Here is a 21,970-nt window from a genome sequence, read left to right on the forward strand (position 1 = left end):
TGGATTAATCAGGAGCCCTACATGGACACATCCAATTTTTGGTTAGGCGGGTTTTTAGTAAAGTTTTAAATTGCAGTGGATTTGAGGTAGATATATTAGAAGGTACAGTAATCCAGGTTTTAGCTATGCAGTTGGAGAAAAGAGATTCTCCAGCCTGATTATTAGCAGTGGAGACTTTTATTAGGGATTTATGATCTTTTCTTTATCATTGAATAGTTTACGGGCCGTAGCTAGTTGGTTATAACATAATAGTTCAGGAAACTCTAGCCAGTTAAGCTGTCTGAGTGAGGTACAGTGATGTAATTTAGAGTTTGAGTTGGTTGTAAATCTTGTAGTTTTGTTGTAGCATGTTTCAAGTTTTATGAGTTCAGATTTCTTAAGGTTGGTGAGAATTAGTGATGCATACACGAAGGTAGAGATTAAGTGTGTTTGTGCTATGGTGGTTTTGGTGTTGTTTGTAAAGTATAGTTTATTCCTATACAGAGTACCCAGTTTTTTGTGGACCTTTTTAATGGTTTGAACTATGTGGAAATCAAATCTCATGTTATTGTCAATGTCTACTCCTAACAGTTTTGTATGGGCAGTGGTTGAGATTATAGTCTTGTTAGCAAATTCAATAGTGAATGTGGAGGGAACTGCTGTGGCTTTGGATGGATGAAACAGCATAAGTCTTGTTTTGTTGGGGTTCAGGATCAACTGGGAGTTGGTTAGCCGTTTTTCAATTGCAATAAATGAGTTTTGGGTGAGTACCTAGGGAGGAGGGAAAATAGGAAATTCACCCTGGGAGGAGGGAAATTGGAAATTCACCCTGGGAGGAAGGAAAATAGGAAATTCACCCTGGGAGGAGGGAAACAGGAAATTCACCCCAGGGATCACTTCTGTAGCTCTGCTTGACATGGGCACAAAAAATAATTTTCTTGGTTGGCGATAGCCAGGGTACCTTTTTGGCTAGGCTTATATAGGCCCTAGGGCCAATAGCCTAGTACCTGCCTATAAACCTATGAACCTACCTGTAGTTCTGGAATGGTGGGGGCAGCACAGATCACTGTGGAATCATCTGCATACTGAATTAGGGTTGCTTGTGGGATTGACATATGGAGATTATTTTTGAATAATGAGAATAGGAGAGGACCTAGTATAGAGCCCAGGTGGACACCTATGGTGATAGGTAATAGGGGTGAGAGTTCTCCTTGCCATAGTACTGCTTGCTGATGTCCATTTAAGTAATCTTGTAACCAGTTAAGTGAGGACTGGCAAACGTTTAGTGAAGAAAGGGTGGAAAGAAATTTGCTGTGGGACACCATATCAAAGACTTTTGATAGATCTAAGAAAATAGAGGATACGTATTTTTAATTATTTCTTTGTTGATTTATTATGTTGGTGAAAGTTTGTAGGGCAGTGGTTGTATTGTGATTTGGATGAAAACCATGTTGAGACAGAGTTAGCAGGTTGTTTGTTTGAAGGTAGTACATGAGTTGTGTGTGGACAATTCCCTCTAATATTTTGGACAGTGGGCATAAGATAGCAATGGGTCAGTAGTTGGTTAGGTCAATACTACCACCGCCTTTGTGGAGGGGGACTATATGGGATATTTTCCATAAGGCTGGGATTTTTTGTTCAACTATGGATCTGTTTATCAGTATGGAGACTGGGTATGCTATTGCTTTGGCTGCTATTTTTAGATATGGAGGTGGTCAATTATCAGCGGCTAGTGTTGTAGGTTTCAATTTAGCTAGCATTTTTGTTATGGTTTTAGTTGAGACTGGGTGAATAGAGAAGGCAGTTCCAGTTTCATTAGGAGTTGGACTGTCTAGCATAGTGGAGGTTGGTTGTTGTCTAGATAGGGCTATTATTGACTCCGTAAAGTATTTATTGAATTGGGTAGCTATGTTATCTATTTTATTTAGGTGGTGGGTTGTGGGGTAGTTGGTTTACCTAATTGAAGTATGTTTTTTATTGTTGACCAGAACTTTTGAGGATTTCTATGGTATTTAGTTTGGATTTTGGTGTAATATTTTGTTTGGTCTTGTTTGATCTGTTTTTTAACCTTGTTTCTGAGCTCTTGGTAGCTTTGTTTGGCAGTATTAGTTTTAGTTTTGTACCACTGATTCCATGCTTTATCTTTTGCTATTAATAGCGACCTTGTTTCTTTTATTAGCTATGGGGCATAGTTAGATTTTACATGTATGGTTCTGATAGGAGCTTGCATGTTTAGTATTGAGAGGAAGTTTTTGTAGAAATGATGGATAGCATCTTCCAGGGGAAGATGTTTCAGTGGTAGCTAGTTGCAATGGTTTAGGGAGCTGATAAAGTTGTTGGGGTTAAATTGCTTTGTGCTTCTTATTTGTTTGTAGATTACTTGTTTGTAGGTTACTTGTTTGTTGGATTTGTTTTTTTATCTGATAATATAAGTAGGGTGGTGATCACTTAAAGAGAGTCTGGGAGACAGCCAGAGTGGAGGATGTGATATTGTTTGTTGGTTAGTATCCAGTCTAGAGTGGATTGTTTGTTGGATGTTCTACTTACCCTGGTAGGGCTTTGTATGGTCTGGATAAAGCTATATAGGTTAATATCATTAGTGGGGTTTTGAGACTTACAGGCAGACCAATCTATATTAAAGTCCCCTAGGATAATGGTTTAGTATGTTTTCTATGGTATTGCTATTTTTAACAGGATGGATGTAGGTGCCAAGTAGACTGATATGTTTGAGTTTGAGTTTGGGGTAAATTTAGCTAATAATACTTCTGCATTGTTAAAAGATGGGATGTCTTGGCTGGAAGATTCAATCTTTAAATGATTTTTATATAGAAAAGCAACACCACTACCCTTTTTACTGATCTATCTAGCCGTACGATATTATATCCAGAAGGGATGATCTCATTATTGGAGGTGTGTGGTTTGAGCCAGTTTTCTATAAGAAGGACTATGTCTGGGGAGTAAAGTGCTAGATTTGTATGTAGCTCTTGAATTTTGTTGTTCATACTTCTAATATTAAGGTTTAGAGTTAGAAGGTCAGATTGATTCTGTGATAGCATAATACCCATTGGGTGTCCCTATAATGGAAGTTTGCTGGTACCCCATAATGTGAACACTGCATCTGGGGTGGTATAAAACAACCTAGTAGCTAAAATGAAAATTTGCTGACTCCACTTTTTGCTTTCTTCTTGCTGGGAGTACTGTTATCAGAAGCATTCCTTTTATTATTTAAACAAATCTGTTATTAGGAGACGTTAATTACCTGTCTTTGATTCATCAAACATAAACTGTGCCTGGATCACAATGTTAATTATTCTTTCATCTGACAAACTGACCTTCTGCTTTGCATATTCTCCCATTTATGTCATTTAAACACACCGATGCTGTTGACTTTGAGGATAGTTGCTGTACGTGGAAATGCTCATCTCTGCTTATGGTTTTACTTACTAACGTTTTATACTATTTTTCTGACATCCAAGCACTTTTGAGCTCTATGAACGTTCTTTCTTACAATAACAAAGACCTTCGAAAATAAACTGCTAGAATTCTAATGCATACTTGATGAGACTAAAATGCAAAAATCACAATATTAAAAGAAGGTAAAGAGAGCATTTATATGTCTTCCCAACACCCAAGAGTAAATACAGTCTACACACTATAAAAGGAACTACTGTGAATTTATTTATGGCCCTTCCTGACTTATGCCTGCTGTGTGGCTGGCCTTACCTGCCTTCAAAATTGAATCTTGAAGGCAAAGCGTGAACTGCTGACTTTGGCATGAAATGCAAAACCTGTCATTTGCTGTCTTGGCTCATTTTCGTGATTCTTTTTATTATGCATAAATCTGCAGCAAAACTGTCATCAGCATAACAGTGCCAGTGATATTTATATGCAAAACAGTGGCTATAAATGCATCACCATTAATATTTTAAAATTTTATTATAGTGAATATACTCTGATGCTCTAGTCTGTCATTCCTTATTTATTGTCAACGGCTTTGCATACATATCAGTGGTTTGTTTACATATATATATATATATATATATATATATATATATATATATATATATATATATAGATATATATATATATAGATATAGCTATATATAAAATAAGAAAAATCATATAAATTACAAATTGTTACAAGCACAAGATAAATTCCTTAGGACTACTGAACTGCAACTGAGATATCAATCATAGTAGAAAAAATGGGTAGTCCAAAACTAGGTTTGAGGTACTTATTTATACCAAATAAAGAAACAATATAAAAGTAAAACATAATGGTACCAAATGCTGTCTTTTAGATACAACAGTACATTCTTTACCTCTGCTGTCACACTTCACTGTGTTTAGTGTCTAACATATCAATAGTGCCATAAAAAAATATCAAAAGGAGCAATTTCCAGAGAGTAATAGAAACCTATCAGAAAATGTGTGTGTGTGTGCGTGTGTGTGTCTGTGTCTGTGTGTGTGTGTGTGTGTGTGTGTGTGTGTGAGAGAGTGTGTGTGTGTGTGTGTGTGTGTGTGTGTGTGTGTGTGTGTGTGTGTGTGTGTGTGTGTGTGTGTGTGTGTGTGTGTGTGTGTGTGTGTGTGTGTGTGTGTGTGTGTGTGTGTGTGTGTGTGTGTGTGTGTGTGTGTGTGTGTGTGTGTAGAACCATAATAAGGATATATTTACAGCTTAGCATTGCTAGAGTAGTATATCCTATGCACTTGCAACAGAGAAGAGGGTGGAAATATAGAGCAGTAAGCATGCAAGTTTGAAGGATTTTGCTGTGACCCAATGCTGCCCTCTAACGGTATATAAGGTGAGCAGAGCCAACATTTCCTGCCATACTAGCATAATCTCTAAACATGATCCATTACAGTATTTCATAATCTAATCCAATCAAAATCCTATATACCTTACTGTTAAAGTGCTTGTGCATTTTTTATTAGTAAATGCCTAACTAAATGTGGTCATTTTTCTTGATATGTATCCTACAGTTACCTTCTGCAACAAGAAATGATGACTTGTACTTTTAAATTTACATTTGATTTATAACAGGGTATTATTTAAACTATTAATGGTTTGATTTATATGGAGACATTGTAGTGCTGATTGTCTAGTGAAATAACTGATTACTCTGAATTTTTGATAAGCTGTTTGCTGATTATACACAACAAATTAGACACAAATGCCGCTATTCAGGGGTGTCCACAGGGCACTGATCTACTAAAATAGATTATTCTGAGATACAATATGCAAACAAAGACTGAAGTAATCACTCTGCAATACAGAAGCAGCAGATTATGCCTACACTTATAGCCAAAGTAATAGTGGGGATTTAGCACACATTTCCAAACTGTTTCTCATTGACAGTGGATTGCAACGATCACTAAGATGCAATGGCCATTAACAGTGCATTATGATGATCACTGTGATGCAATGGCCATTAACAGTGCATTACGATGATCACTATGATGCAATAGCCATTAACAGTACATTACAATGATCACTATGATGCAGTAGCCATTACCAGTGCATTACAATGATCACTATTATGATGCAATGGCCATTAACAGTGCATTACGATGATCACTATGATGCAATGGCCATTAACAGTGCATTACGATGATCACTATGATGCAATGGCCATTAACAGTGCATTATGATGATCACTATGATGCAATAGCCATTAACAGTGCATTACGATGATCACTATGATGGAATGGCCATCAACAGTGGATTATGATGATAACTATGATGCAGTAGTCATTAACAGTAGATTACAACAATCACTATGATACAGTGGATTAAGACAATCACTATGATGGAATGGCCACTGTGTTGCATGGGAATGTTGATTAAATTAAGGCTAGAACGACAAGTGTAAATACCATGCAATGAAGTCACAGTCTTCTCCTTCTTCTTCTTTCGGCTTTTCTAGGTTAGGGGTCACCACAGAGGATCACCTGTCCTCTCATGATTGGCAGTGGAGTTTACAGTGCCGAGTTGCCAGCCCAACCTTCCACAGAAGGCACACACACGCACACACTCATGCCTAGGGCCAATTTAGAGTGTCCAGTCCACATATGGCATGTCTTTGGGATATGGGAGGAAACCGGAGCACCCAGAGGAAATCCACATGACCACAGAGAGGACATGCAGACTCTGCACAAAAGGCACCCCAGCCAAGGATCGAACCAGAGAACATCTTGCTGTGAGGTGGCAATGCTTACTGCTGCTCCACAGTGGCCACCCATGCAATGAAGTCACAGTAATAGGTGCATTCTATCAATGCTGTTCAACATTATGATTTGAAAGTTGTTATCCATATTTTTATTATTAAAAATCATTATTAGATCAGTGGCTTTATGATTGCCTCAGAGGCAGGTGAGATAATAGAACGGCACTGGGGAAAAATAACTATACAATTGTGAAATCAAACATATAACCTAAGGATTTCTTCTGAGCAGACTTGTCAACAACACAGAAATATAAAAGACTTAACAAAGAATGAAAGCACAAATTGTACACCGGTATGTGCAATTGTCCAAATTCACATAACCAATAGCGTATATGGAAAATCACCCTGCCTGTGTACATTTTTCGATAATATTTTAGTACCAGCAGCTATCCTACAACTTCTCTCATGATGTGGCATGTCTTTATTTAGAATTAGTGTCACTTTACTGGAGGAATCCACACTGATTTCACATTTTCTCATGCCAACTATCATGCATATGCAAAGCCATACTAGCCATTCAAGTAGATATCACACAACCACCTGAATGGCAAAATAATAAAAAAAATAAATGAGCAATTTTGCAGGGTAGTGTGCAAGCCGAACCGCCCCTCATGTGTGTGCGGGGAGGTCATTTTGCTTAATTATTTAAACTACGAGATTGCACAAATATGGAAAAACAGAAACATCTTGAATATGTGACACTGACTCAATCCTTTACTCCTTGGCTTTACAGTCACCATTTCATTTAATAATAGCACAAAATGTTACAGCTCAGTGATTAGTATATTCAGTTTTCAGCATTGCCAGACTTATGTTGTCTCAATAATTGGGATTTAATCAGACAGGATTCTCTTATTAACCCCATGACAAAGTATCCTCTTTCCGTGTGTTTAATATATGTTATTTCAATACTACCATGATTGGTGTAATAGTAAAAAGCATGAATGCTAAAGTATAAATGAATTTCAGCATTTCCAAACAAAGTTACAGAAGAAAATGGAAGAAAAAGAGGGGCAACTCCATGGCTGAGAGAAGATGGAGTAACCTTGCACTAGTGACTTCGAAAGTCAATGATAGCAACACCATGGCAGAGAGAAGATGGAGTAACCTTGCACTAGTGACTTTGAAAGTCAATGATGGCAACTCCATGGCTGAGAGAAGATGGAGTAACCTTGCACTAGTGACTTTGAAAGTCAATGATGGCAATTCCATGGCTGAGAGAAGATGGAGTAACCTTGCACTAGTGACTTTGAAAGTCAATGATGGCAACTCCATGGCTGAGAGAAGATGGAGTAACCTTGCACTAGTGACTTTGAAAGTCAATGATGGCAACTCCATGGCTGAGAGAAGATGGAGTAACCTTGCACTAGTGACTTTGAAAGTCAATGATGGCAACTCCATGGCTGAGAGAAGATGGAGTAACCTTGCACTAGTGACTTTGAAAGTCAATTGTGGCAACTCCATGGCTGAGAGAAGATGGAGTAACCTTGCACTAGTGACTTTGAAGGTAAATGATGGCAACTCCATGGCTGAGAGAAGATGGAGTAACCTTGCACTAGTGACTTTGAAAGTCAATGATGGCAACTCCATGGCTGAGAGAAGATGGAGTAACCTTGCACTAGTGACTTTGAAAGTCAATGATGGCAACTCCATGGCTGAGAGAAGATGGAGTAACCTTGCACTAGTGACTTTGACAGTCAATGATGGGAATGTTAATAATACTGATAACAGTGTGTCAATGCAGAAATGATTTGCTATAATAATGACAATTCAATGATTCTAGTAAGAAAAAAAATAATTAGACTTGTCAAATTATTTTCACAAATTATTTCTTGAAGTGTTCTGAGTATTAGCAAGAAATGGTTGGGATGATATGGCTAGCTGCAAAATTTAAGGTACTGGAGAAAAAATGTCAGAAGAGAAATTTATTCCAAAAATAGATTGTGGTATGAACAATAGTTATGGTCATGTGAGATGTGAATAAGAGTACACAATGAGATCAGTATGAAATACAATACAAAAAATGATTTCCCATAAGGAAGTACTACTAAAGAAAAATACCAGTGAGCATGCATAAAAAGAAGTTATGTTCTTACCATAACGTTCCATGTGGAGTGTTCATCTCGCCTTTGTTCTTACACACGGGAGTCGACCGCATAGCAAAGCTCTGCATCTTAGAGAAGCTCGAGACCAGGCTATATCCCACAATCCTCCCTGCCATTACTCAGATCTAGTTTGCAAGTAAACCAGACCAATGAAAAACCTCAGTTGCTAAGGCTACACACTGCCAGAAAACTCAGAGACACTATCTCACTTAACAAATTAACTAAGGGTAGCGAAATATACCCCATGAGGCAAGAAACAATAAACCCGGAAGGGGTTAAGGCATTTTGACCAGACTCTAGTCCTACTCGTTCTTCCAAACACGTGAGGGAGGGAAGGGAGGGAATGTAAGAACAAAGGCGAGATGAACACTCCACATGGAACGTTATGGTAAGAACATAACTTCTTTATGTGAGAGTGTTCAATCTCGCCATTTGTTCTTACACACGGGTAGCGTCCCTAGCTCCGTCACCCCGAGTGACTCATGGAAGAACGTTCCTAAGCACAGTGGAACCAAAAGATGTCCTGTCTTTGGAGGCTTTGTCAACCCTATAATGAGCGATGAAAGTATGTGGTTTAGACCACGTGGCTGCTGCACAAATCGTGTCCAAAGGCAGACGAGCTGCATGAGCCAAGGAAGTGGAAACTGATCTGGTAGAATGGCCCTTAGGTTTGGCAGACAAGGCCTGATTCGACTTAGAATATACAAAGGCTATACAATCAGTAAGCCATTTAGATAGTGTACGTTTTGTAACTGCCATGCCCTTTTTATTGTCTGCAAATGCGACAAAAAGCTAATCTGTTTTCCTGTAATCTTTAGTCCTGTCCAAATAAAATCTTAGTTGTCTGTGGACATCCAACTTGTGCAGCATATACTCCAACTTGCTGGTATGGTTTTTGAAAAAGGTAGGGAGTTCTATGGACTGGTTAATATTCGTGACAGAACATACCTTAGGAAGGAAAGACGGATTTGTTCGCAAGGAGACTCTATCTGGGTGGAAAATTAAGTAAGGCGGTTTGACTGATAGTGCTTGCAGCTCTGAAACTCTTCAAGCTGAAGTAACAGCTACGAGAAAAAGTGTCTTCCACGACAAGAACTTCAGGAGGCAAGAAGAGGCTGGTTCAAAGGGTGGCAACATTAGTTGCGACAATAATAAATTTAAATTTCATGGGAATAAAGGGTCTCTGACAGGCGGTCAAAGATGGAAGGATCCTTTCATAAAAGCCTTACAAAGTCTGTGGGACATAATAGGAGAACCGTCCTCACCAACATGGTAGTTGGATATGGCCGCCAACTGTACTCTTAGTGTGGAAGTAGAGGCTCCTTTGTGAAAAAGGATGGATAGAAATTCTAGAACTTTATGTAAAGGAGCTACTAGGGGGTCCAAGTGTTGGCTAGATGCCCAGTATACAAAGCGTTTCCATTTACTCCTGTAGAGTTTTGTAGTGGAAGCCTTATGAGAGGCAACCAGAATGCGTTGAACTGCCAGAGAAAGTAGATCAGACCTGGCTAGGCAGGGAAGTGGAGCAGCCAAGCTGCTAGTTTGAGGGATAGAAGAGACGGGTGAGGAACTCCCGATGAATGGGTCAGTAGATCTGGTACTGGGTCCAGGATCCACGGTTCCTCTGTTTGATGGGCTCGAAGAAAGGGGAACCATATCTGTCGAGGCCAGAATGGGGCTATGAGTATAATTGTCCTTTCCAGGTTCCTGGCTTTCTGAAGAAATTTGGGAATCAAGGGGGTAGGTGGAAATGCATATAGGAGACCCGGGGGCCAATCGTGTATCAGTGCGTCCCTGGGGACATCCCCCGGAGGGGGTAGAAGGGCAAAATAGCTTCTGCATTTGGTATTCATCGGGGAAGCAAATAGATCGCAGCAAGGCTGGCCCCATCTGCGGAAAATTCTTTCCGCCACCTGTAGCTTGAGGGACCACTCGTGAGGTAACAGGATGGCTCTGCTCAACCTGTCCGCAATGACGTTGGATGACACCGGGATGTGCGTTCCTATCAGAAAGCGACCCGTGGACTCTGCCCATTGCCAAATTCTCATGGCCTCTCTGCATAATGGGTAAGATCTGGTTCCCCCCTGTTTGTTTATGTACCAGACTACAGACATGTTATCTGTCTGAACTGCTACTGTTCCTAGAGGTAAGAGGGTTTGAAAGTGTTGCAACGCCAGGAACACCGCCCTCATTTCCAGAACATTTATGTGCAGGTTGTACTCCATGTTGGACCATTCCCCTTGGACTGTTCTTCCCTGAAATAGTCCCCCCCACCCTATCAGAGAAGCGTCCGTGGTTATCGTGGCCGTCGGATTGGGTAGAACAAATGGACGACCCATAGTGAGATCCTGACTCTACACCCACCATGAGAGGTCTCATTTGCAAGAATCTGTTATCAGAATCTCGTGCACTAGGGGTAACTGCTGGAATGACCACTGCGTGAACAGCAGCCATTGGAGGAGCCTCATGTGCAATCTCCCCATAGGGACTGCAATCAGGGACGCTGCCATGAGTCCCAAAACCTTCAACACTAGTTTGGCCGGGGCTTTCCTGCTTTGCAGTAGAAGAAGAACCTGTTCCTTGAGGGATGAAGCCCTTATTGGAGGGAGCTTTACCAGTGTTAAACGTGTATCTAGGTCTGCTCCGATGAATGAAATATGCTGTGAGGGCAGTAAGGCAGATTTTTGAAGTTTATGGAAATCCCTAGGTGGGAACAAAGGTTGACTGTGTAGTCTCTGGCTTGTATGAGGTGACGCTCGGTGGTGGCAGTGAGGAGCCAGTCATCCAGATAGGGAAACACCCGGAATCCTAGACGTCTCAAGTGAGACGCTACCACTGCCATGCATTTGGTGAATACCCTGGGGGCTGAGGTGAGCCCAAAGGGCAGGGCTCGAAATTGAAAGTGACTGGCTCCCAGCCGGAAGCGCAGGTGATCTCTGGACAGTCTGGTCATTTTGATGTGGTAGTATGCGTCCTTGAGATCTATCGAGCACATCCAGTCGTCCTTCTGTAAAAATGGAAGGATCGATTGAAGCATGACCATCCGGAACTTTTCCTTCTTCACGAAGGTGTTGAGATTGCTGAGATCCAAAATCAGTCTCCAGTCCCCTGTCTTTTTTGGAACTAAAAAGAACCTTGAGTAAGTTCCGGATCCTCTTTGGTCTGCCGGGACTGGCTGGATGACTCTGTTTTTGAGCAGCTTTGAAATTTCTATTGCTGCTGGGCCTCGCAGATGGGGTGGCACATCTGGAAACCTTCTTTGTTGGGGTGGAGTTGATATGAAGGGGATTTTGTATCCTCTGGTTACAATGCTTTTTACCCAAGAGTCCGAGGTGAGAGTTAGCCAGGCCTGTGGGTATAAAGCCAAGTGACCCCAGACTGCCTCCAGAGCAGGACAGTCGGGCCCCCATTCAGGAGTGCTGGAAAGGCTTACCAGGGACAGGATCCCTGTCGCCTTGGTTTTGCGGACCCCCTCTGCCGCCAGGGCGACGTCTTCCATTTCTACCCCCTCCTTTCTGCCTCTGGGGGGGGAATCACTCTGTGTGGCCTGGAAAGATCTCTGAGTTTTACGGAACCACATTTTTCCGCCTCTTTGCCCTTTGGGGTATGGTCTAGTTGAAGCGGAAAAATGGACTCCAACAGCAGACAGAGTCTTTCCTTCTTGCTCACACCGAGTTAGTGTGTCCTTCACTTTGGGCCCAAAGAGATTGGCACCATCAAAGGGGGCGTTGGCAAAGGAAAACTTGAAGGCTTCTGCAAATGAGCACAGCCACATCCAGGATTGTCTTCGTAGAGCAATCGCTGAAGCTGCAGCTCTACTCGATCCTTCAGCCGCATACGAGATGAGCCTCATGGATGAGTTCACTATGGAGGTAAGGGTGTTAAGCTGTGCTGTTACCTTATCTGAAACAGCAGCATCTGTGTTACCCTGGAGGGTATCTCCCAGCTCCTTGATGAGATCCCTCTGCAGACGTGTAAAATGTGTCAAATAGTTTAGCGAACGCATGGAAAAAGTCGCTGAACTAAAAACGCTCTTCCCATATCTGTCCATAGTCCTAGAATCCTTATTAGGAGGATGAACAGAAGAGGAAGACTCAGATATCTCCTTTTTAGTGGCTGCCGTCACCACCATAGCGTCGACCGGGACTCCCTTGGTGAGATAAACCTTGTCCTGGGGGGCGGTGATAAATTTGCTTGGTTTTCGAGGGACCAGTTCCACTGTGTCCGGTGTCTCCCACCCCCTTCGAGCAATTAAATCCATTAACTCATCGAAGGGCAGAGTAACCCAGGAGGTAGAAGGTTGAGCACCAAAAGCCTTCAGCAACACTGACTCATCCTCAGTGGGGGCTAGGGACTGCTAATCACCCCTCTGTTTTAAGATCTCCAAGATGTCCACAAATGAGACATCCTCAGAGGGGGATTTTGGGGACCCCTCTGCCTCATCCAAGTCAGTGTCAGATGTTAGAGATTCCTGCGGGGAATCCAAGTGCCTCCTCTTGCACAGTCTTTTCCTCGGAACCTCATCGGAGGGGGCTTCCAGTGAGGCCTCCGAGGAACAGGGGGCACCCTCTGGGGGTGGCTGAGGCAATGGTGCTCTACGCTTTGGATGGGTCGTGGGGGCAGAAACAGAGAGCGGCTCCTTAGGGGAGGGAGAAGACGCCTCCGATGAAGTGGTTGTCTGTGCAGACAAAACCTTCCTCATAAGGTCAAAAACCCCTGAACCCCGGGCCGAGGACTCCTCCGGTTCCGAAGAACATGGAAGCATCCCAGACACTGGGGCCGTGGGCCTTGACCCCGAGGATGGAGCTGAGCCAATCTGCACCGAGGCCCCGAGAGGGAGAGTCAGCACCGAAAGGTCGGTACGACTCTCGGTCCCGGAACCGAGGAGAGATCGTCAGCTCCGCGACTCACTTACAGGTTCCGAAGGAGTCGAAGTCAATGGTGTCGATCGTGCAATGGACAGTTTTGGCACCGAGGGCTCCACTATCATCAGCTCATCCTCTCCCGGCTTTGAAGACTGGTTGGGTCTCGAAGGAGGACCTGTTGGAGATAAAGGGAGGCCTTCTAGTTTCGACACCAATTGGGAGGAAACTGCAATCAACTTGGAAAGGGCCGTGTTATCCATAAGTTTCTGCACGACATGATCCACATCTGTATCGGATAATGGTCTGGAAGATCAGGTCGAAGGGGCCGAAGATGGCACCGACCGAAGAATGGACGGTGGCGGTAGCTCCGACACTGGTTCCAAGACCTGGGGCTCAGTGAAAGACAAACATTCGACGCTCGGCCCCGAAGTCTGTGGAACCGGCGAACGAACCTTCTAAGATGAACTCGGAGCCGATGACATGGGCTCCGACATCTTCGACCCCTTCGAGGACTTAGAAGCCTGGTCCGATTTGTCCAAAGCCTCCTGGAAGGCAGGCTTCAGTAGTCCCCTATCTATAAGTTTCCTGCGTCTATCTGTCATGACCCTCCCGCTGAAGGAATGGCATATAGAGCAATCCTCTTGCAGGTGGAGAGGGCCAAGACAGTAGACGCAGGAAGTGTGGTTGTCAGTGATGGACATTTTCTGTCCACACTGACATCTTTTAAAGCCGGATTTGGCTTTTTCTGACATAACCGGTAGAAGTAAGACACTCTACTATGAAACATTTTAAGACACTAGCTATATAACTAATAACTATTAAGTAAATATTTATTGTATATATAAGTATTGCTATAAGTGGGTAAGAAGAGGTAGGCCACAAAAGGGGACCTATAAAAATGTGACAGGATTAATTATAATAACACACACACACACACACTAGTACTAATCAAAAACTAACTTTTTAAGAACTATAAGAACTTTTTAAACAAGAAAGATAAGAATCTTATCTGAATATAACAAAATTCTCTCTGGTCCGAGCTCTCGTCGATGTGATCCGTTGCAGTGGCAAACTAGATCTGAGTAATGGCAGGGAGGATTGTGGGATATAGCCTGGTCTCGAGCTTCTCTAAGATGCAGAGCTTTGCTATGCGGCCGACTCGGAGCCGAGGATCAGCTCTGAACCCGTGTGTAAGAACAAACGGCGAGATTGAACACTCTCACATCAATATTTTTGATATTAATGCAAAGCATTTAAAAATCTATTTGTTTTTATATTAGAATATTTATCATGTAATCAAACTATGTATATATTTCAGGAACACATTTTCAAACACATGTACTCCAACAGCATATGAGCAAACATACTGCCTTTCACTCCAAAAAAACAGTGCTTTCATATAAGACTACAGACTTCTAAACATTTTGCCAGAGGATGATACAATGTTTTGCATTTGTACAAGATCATAATTTCTATAAGAAAGGGACAGGCATTCCAAAGAATAAAAATTACATGCCCTAAAGTACAAAACTATGTCCTTATTGGCTACAAGATAAGAATATTAGGACAACTAGTGGAGAGAAGACTTCCAGGAAGCAACTAATCCAATCTAAGTCCTTTTGGGAATAACCAGTAGGGGTCATCCAAGGTATCCTAGCTCTACTAGTGAAATTCCAAAGTTGGGTTATCTGTCAAAAGTAGGCAAGACGATCAGAGCATTTGACTGGAATACACAAATTGATAACAGAGTCATATGTCCTATTCAAATATCCATAACATCCACTCAAGAGCAAAAAGCCAACTGACTCACATCCTCAGAAGTAAATAACATATAATGAATGCATCATCCTAAAAATGGCTGAATAAAAACAGGACGAACTTCCAGATAAAAAAAAAAATACTGTAACAGCCATGGCCACATATACTAATCAAAACAGAATAAAAGATTAGTCTTTTAGTTGAAAACCATAAAGCCTACTTTATAGAAAAGTTAGGCTTAGCCTAGTTCTTTTTGGGAGCTTTGATTTTCAAAGTGGTTGTTTGGCTCTTGTAGAATGTTTGCTTTGTTATCATATCCTGCAAAAATTCTTGATGTTATGTCATCTTCTGGTAAAATGGTTTAAGAAGTCTCCAGTTTTAGTCAAAAGTGCTAGCTTTTCATGGGACAAAGGCTTGATTCATAAAGGCTACCATAAAGTGTACAATATGTGTACACTTAGTGCAATTTTTCTGAGTGAGCAGAAAGCACAACCATTGTGTTAGGGTATTCTTGAATTCAGAAAGTGTACAAAATGTATACACACAGTGTACACTTTGTTTTAACCTTTGTTGATTTACTCATGTGTTTTTCATTCAGTTATGTCCACTCTTTTTTTCTTGAACATTGAGGAATTGCAGTTTAATTGTTGGACTTTTTGATCAGGGTCTTACTACATGGAGCAAAAAAAAAAAACAGGCATGCTTTGAAGCTTTGCAAGAAGAACTGGAGTGTAAACTCCAGAGGCCTAGCTAAGGTTGGATGAAGGGGTGGCCTGTACCACAAGATGTTAGGGGACATGATCAGCTGATGGCTAATCAGGAAGTAGTACACAAATAGCATTCAGAAATGAATGCAGAGTGCATTAGCAGTCCAAGCTGAAGCGCTTCATTGCTCCATGTATAGAAGCTAAACTGCAATACGGTGCTTATTATATCTGTAGGAACTGATTTGCTGCATTTTAAAATAAAAAAAAAATCTTCGCAAGTCTAACTTGAGGAGCACAGAAATGGACACAGCTTGTTGACTTGCCCCTGAAGTCAGCTACAGTTCTGGTGAGCCATTACTCAATCTCAATATTGCAGAATGTGCTTTGTGCTCAGATATGCTCAATTCTACTGCAAAAAACGAATTAATGGTTACTGGAAGACTATAAGCATTTTTGAAAATAAAACTGAAGATATAAAAGAAGACATAACTCTGTTACTTGTACTGAAGCCTAGTAGGTATGACTTATTGTGTGTTATATCAGAAAAACCTAGACATAAATCATTCTTAAATATCATTGCTATTTTAAAGCCAATGTTGGTATTAACTGAAGATGAGGGTATAAAGAAGACCAAATAGTAGATATGGTCAAATTTGAAATGGATGTTGATTATCAAAGTGAAATGTAATATATTTAATTTGTTGAAATGCATAACATTTCAATAAACTGGCACAGAGTTGTGCAAGTCACTGCCGAGCTAATTGGAATAGGTGTCAGATTATTCAATAAAATAGTATTATTAAAAAAATAATGACCACCTTCTGTTTAATTATTGGTGCTATCTCTATGAAGAATGTTGATTTCAATCAAGTAAGTTGTTGGCTGTATACCCTTTAAGTATTTTTTTAATAAATCAATAAAAATATTTAAATCAAAATCTGTAACATCGCAGCTTATTGGACATCTGCTGTTATAACTTGTCTGTGCAAAAGCACCACATTCATGTGAAATATCTCTGCAGTAGATACATCATTCATTACCTAAATGTGAGATAAAAAGCAATCATAGCCAAATTACACATAGCAGATCAGGAGCAGCTGCAGCATCTGTAAATCATCAATATAAAGTGAAGTTGTATCTCTATAATCCCTTAACCTCTTCAAGGGTATAACATAATACAGAGGCATATATTCACATATGTACACACTTGCGCACACACACACACACACACACACACACACACACACACACACACACACACACACACACGCACACGCACACACACACAAATTCACTTGTGCACATGAACGCGCACACACACACACACACACACACACACACACACACACACACACACACACACACACACACACATACACACACACACACACACACACACACACACACACACACACACACACACACACACACACACACACACACATGTATACACACCCACATATTGTGAGATGCATTTTTCTACACACATCTGCAGTCCTTCAGTAGTTAATAGCTCCAAAATGCCTGCTAATGCAATAAATAACCAGTGCAATGGCACAAAGAAGGAAAAACCCTGACTGTGATGTAAGTGACCTGGGTTTGATTAGCAGCTTAGGTGTTTAAAGCATTGGTAGGGGAAGATGGTCCCTGATTTTGGGGCTTTGTCCCCGCATTATTTTTGGCTTTGTCAAGATTTCTTGTGGTAAGATGTTATCAATTATAAGTCTACACTATTTCTTTAATATGAAGATATAGCATTAGATGGAGCAAATATGCTTTCCAAGAGCAGTTGAGTAAACAACCATATGCCGGTGTTCTGTGATATATCCAATTTGCCTGAAGTGCTGGGGACAACTGACTGCACCCATATCGACTTCAAGGCCCCAGATGCTCTGCATAGCATCTGGTGTATGAAATGGAAGGGCTTCTTCTTCATTAACTTCCAGATGCCTTGCACTGTATACAATGTGTTTGTGCATCAATCTGGCAGTACTCATGAACCACGCTCCTGAAACACATGATGTTTACCAATGTTTCATGTAGGGTGACTCTTCAGTGGGTAGATAGTAAGGGCAAGTTCATGCATTCCCAGTCATAGAGTTCTGGGTATACTTTTCCCACTGATAAAGGTAGCAGGCCAGTCATAATGGTACGTGCATATTTCTGTGGCATGTGATGCAGATTATGCCATTGAACCATGACTGATGACCTTGATATGAAACAAAATACCATGGCAGAGCTGACATACAATGTTGTACTGTTACAGACATGGAACATCGTCATGTCTGTTATTACTGAAGAAGGCTTAGTTGCACTGTTCGGATACATTAGGTGGTTCACTTGTTATGTACCTGAGACCTTCAGTTTGTGGTTTGCACCATGTTATACAATATGGTAGCATACAAGCTTGGGAACCTTGCATTTCTCCCTGACAGACTTGTAGCAGCAGTGGGGAAGAGTCAGGCAATGAGTCTGTCTGAGAAGAAAGTGACTGCAATGGTACCCCATGTGAGGTAAAGACAGAGTATATTAAATCACTGGAAAAAAAGGTGGCATATGGACCATAATAAAAATGATGCATGCATTAACAAATTCAGGCTGTGCATACTCTTCATTGCTTAGCCAGTCTGTACATTAGACATTAGGTTACGTACACAAGTCTGAGGGGTGGACAGGACAGAGTCACCATAGGTTCATAGGTTCTTAGGTTAGTACTAGGCTAACTGCCCTTGCGAGCCATTTTTTAAGTCTAGCCAATTATCCCCTGTGAGATTCAAACCCTGTACCTTGTGTTTGTAAGGCAAACACCTTAACCATTAGGCCACTCTCCCAACCATCATAATCTTATGCGCAGGTGGGGTACAGCATAATGATAAGTGACAACAAGGTTAACGATGGTGTCAGTATTTTGGTATGTATAAACATGCAAGTAGGAAACAAGTTTGCTGGAATTAGAGCTCATCCTCCTGTATCAGAGTGAAGTTTCCATGTTAAGAACATTGGCCAGGTGTACCATACACCCCAGCAGAGTTGCGGCTGGATGTGTTCTGCATGAAGGCTCATGTAGCACTTTGAGAAAATGCATAACAGATATGATACCTGTCATGTGGGGAGACATGAACCTGAGGATGGCCTGAGCTAGAAGCTGCACTCATTAGGCAAAATGAAGATAGGGATAGAGTGGAACTGTGGACCCAAAACAGCTAGTCCAGTGTAGCAGAACTGCAGTGACTCTGCATGAGAGTTAGCCATGATCATGAGATTATCCACACCCAGAATGGGGGCAGTCATGGTCATGGGTGACAGTGATGCTGTCACTAGAAGAGTCTGCGCTATCTCTGTCACCCTAGCATGTGAGCATGCACTGTGCTTATGGACCTTGTGTTGCCATGATGGGCATTTTCCAGATCCCAGTTCAGCTACTTCTGCCCTTAGCAGATGTGTCTGCTCCAAATTCTTATATGCCGTGTCATCCTAAATGTGGTGAAGGTTGTTCTGCCATCTCTGCAGTGGTTGCATTTTTTTCACATAGGCCACAAAGCATACTCAAAATGTCTGTCATACTGTGCATGGCTGCTGTCTGTGACTGGGTCCCTGGACTACATGCCTGCTAATTGATGCCAGCTTTGGATGACTTCTGCAATTAGTCTCACTAAGACTTAGTAAAAGGAAGTCTGGCATTTGTCAAGCTGCCCATTGGTGGTGTTTGTAATGCAGCTGAAGACTCCTATACAGTGGCTAACTTAAGTAAGGCTGCTCTATTAAGAAGCCTGTGATTTTTGAGCACTATATGAATGATGTAATTTATACTCTTCACGAACAGTGGAAGCTTACACTAATGGCATAACTATGTTATTTTTTTATTTTAATTTATTTTCTATTTCATTTTCTGCGTGTTTTTTTTAATATTGTTTTGGTGGATATGCTGCTCACATACCCCAGGCTGTGCCTTTACATGTGACTGAAAATTATTAAAATGCATTTACATACCAAAGAAGTAACTGGATTCCTTTTGTTTTTCACACTTTTCATACTGCGCACTAATTTGCACTCTTTCTTTTGTGCATATGTTCTTTGTTGGAAATCCAATAAAGAAATAAATGAATAAATACATTTTTTTTATTTTATTTTATTTTACGTTTGTTTACTGGGAGTGTCCAGCTGAACTGATAGCCCATTTTCAGCGGAGACCCAGGGAGAAAAGCTCCACAATAATAATATAACAGAGATGAAAAAGCATAAATAATACTAAAGAGATATGTAGAAGTGTAGGCTAACAAAACAACATGAATCAACTGCAGGAGAGTGTTGTAAATACATAGTTGAATGTAGATACTATTGTTGTATGTAAAAATATTCATCAACAGTCAATATTTGTCCTTTTCCAGGAGAAGCAAAAACTGATAAGGGGAAGAAGTGGCAAGAAAAAGAGATGAAAGAAAAAAAACAAAAAGGAAAGAAAAAGTGAAGTAAAGTGAAGAAGTGAAACGGGTTAGAAAAGGGAGGAGATGAAGAAAAAAATGTGGTGAGACAAGCAGAATGGATATTTGGAGTGCAAGGTTTTGTATACTAATGAGAAGAAATGAACAGAAAAAAAGGGAGACTAGAGTTAGGGAGGAAATAATGTGATATCATAGTGTGAGGTCAGCCTGGAGAATTACAGGAGCATAAATCTTTGCAACAAAAAGGAAACACAAATAAAGAAAATAGAAGTGACTGGACTCCTAATGTGAGGTCATAAGATTATGTACAGCAACCTGGAGAGCCTGTTTTTTTTTTGTGGTTCAGACAAACATATTATAAAATACTGCAGTAAAGGAGTCACAGTATGGATTGGTTCTACGGTTATGTACTACAGAAATGCAGCATTTATCTAACGGCTTTACCAAGTTTATGAAAACTCTGTCGAACTACAGAATAATTACTTGCCAGCACAAATCAGATGAATTTGCATTATATTTTACTGTTAGTTTATATAGGGGGGGTTGCAATTTGCAAAAACACCTAATTTTCAAATGCAAATTAAGTTGCAGTTATTTCTGCTTTAGTGCAGAAAATTCAGTCAGTGCACTGTTTTCTTTTTTCTTTTTTTTTTTTTTTGATTTTGTGGTCAGATACTTTGCTTGTCATTTCTTGTCCTTGCTATACATTTTTATACTACTGACGACAGACTGCATTGTAAACATTTCTGAACCCATTCTATAAACTGTATTTTGTTGAGTAGACATCCATAATATAAAAGGAGCTCCTGTTGAAAATATTCCATTACTGTCATGTATTCACATTGTTGTAGTAATGATGTGAATCAAATACCTGAAGTTAAAACACATATTAAGTATAATATGCAGCAAAACCACCTTGAAGGATGAAACTGACTCCACGTAAAACAAACTAGTAATATAGCCAAAACCAGGACACAGTACACACTGCAAGATGAAGATAAAAGTCATTTAATGGCTATAAGTGCTTTCGCATTGTATCCACAATGCTTCCTCAGATACAAAACACATTTAAAATCAAGCAGTCAATTAAAACTACTCTGGTGTCTAGCCAGCTCAGGATATGTCAGAAATGACATGTTCTTCTGACACAACGTTATTCATCTAATAAAGTTTCAAAGCTGTCAGCAATATCCATCTTATAAAACTTGCTGAACTATTTTTAACATATAAAATATGTAGGAAATGTGTGATATCACTTGTCTACGCAATATGTTAATAAAAGTCACTTTTGTATTTCATAAGGTGGGAGGTTGACATAATGTTTAAAGTGTTTCTTACAAAAACAAGAAGCAGGGTTTGATCCTCACATGGAGTAATTGGTTAGGCTTAAAATGGCCCACAAGGGCAGTTAGCCTACTACTAATCTATGAACCTAATCTATAAATGCTTCCTGTATAAAAATGAGTTAACTATAAAAGGCATGTATAAATGCCTAATCTTACTTAACTCCAATGAACAATAAACATTCACATTACAACAGATGCAATCCTGTGATTTAAGTTTAGAAATCATCTCAAATGATTACTGCAAGCAAGCAATCACTGTATAAGAAATGGTGGTGAGCACACTGACAGCAACACGACTGCTAAAACTCTCTCACATAAATTGCAATGTACTTCATAAATATCAGACCTAAACAAATATAACATGCATAGCTTACATTGTTTGATTTTCTTGTGAAAGACCAAGGCACTCTACACAAATTTCATGTGCATGATGTTTTAATTAATCCAAGACATTATTATAATGTTCTTTACTGTAAACAGAATACTAAGCCTAGAACAACAGCTTACAACTCATTTCTAAGTTAAGAACGTCCTCATGTTCTCT

The 21,970-nt window shown here is 40.5% G+C and overlaps 1 protein-coding gene across 14 annotated transcripts in view; it reads right to left on the bottom strand.

Moving 5' to 3' along the window:
• NRXN1 (neurexin 1) overlaps window positions 1-21,970 on the bottom strand; it is a 4,168,553-nt gene that overhangs the window by 1,402,931 nt on the left and 2,743,652 nt on the right. The gene's annotated exons all lie outside the window — the stretch shown is intronic.

The sequence above is a fragment of the Protopterus annectens genome, chromosome 1.part2, assembly GCF_019279795.1.
Source record: "Protopterus annectens isolate FY-2018-M chromosome 1.part2, PAN1.0, whole genome shotgun sequence".
In the NCBI taxonomy this organism is placed as follows: domain Eukaryota; kingdom Metazoa; phylum Chordata; order Ceratodontiformes; family Protopteridae; genus Protopterus; species Protopterus annectens.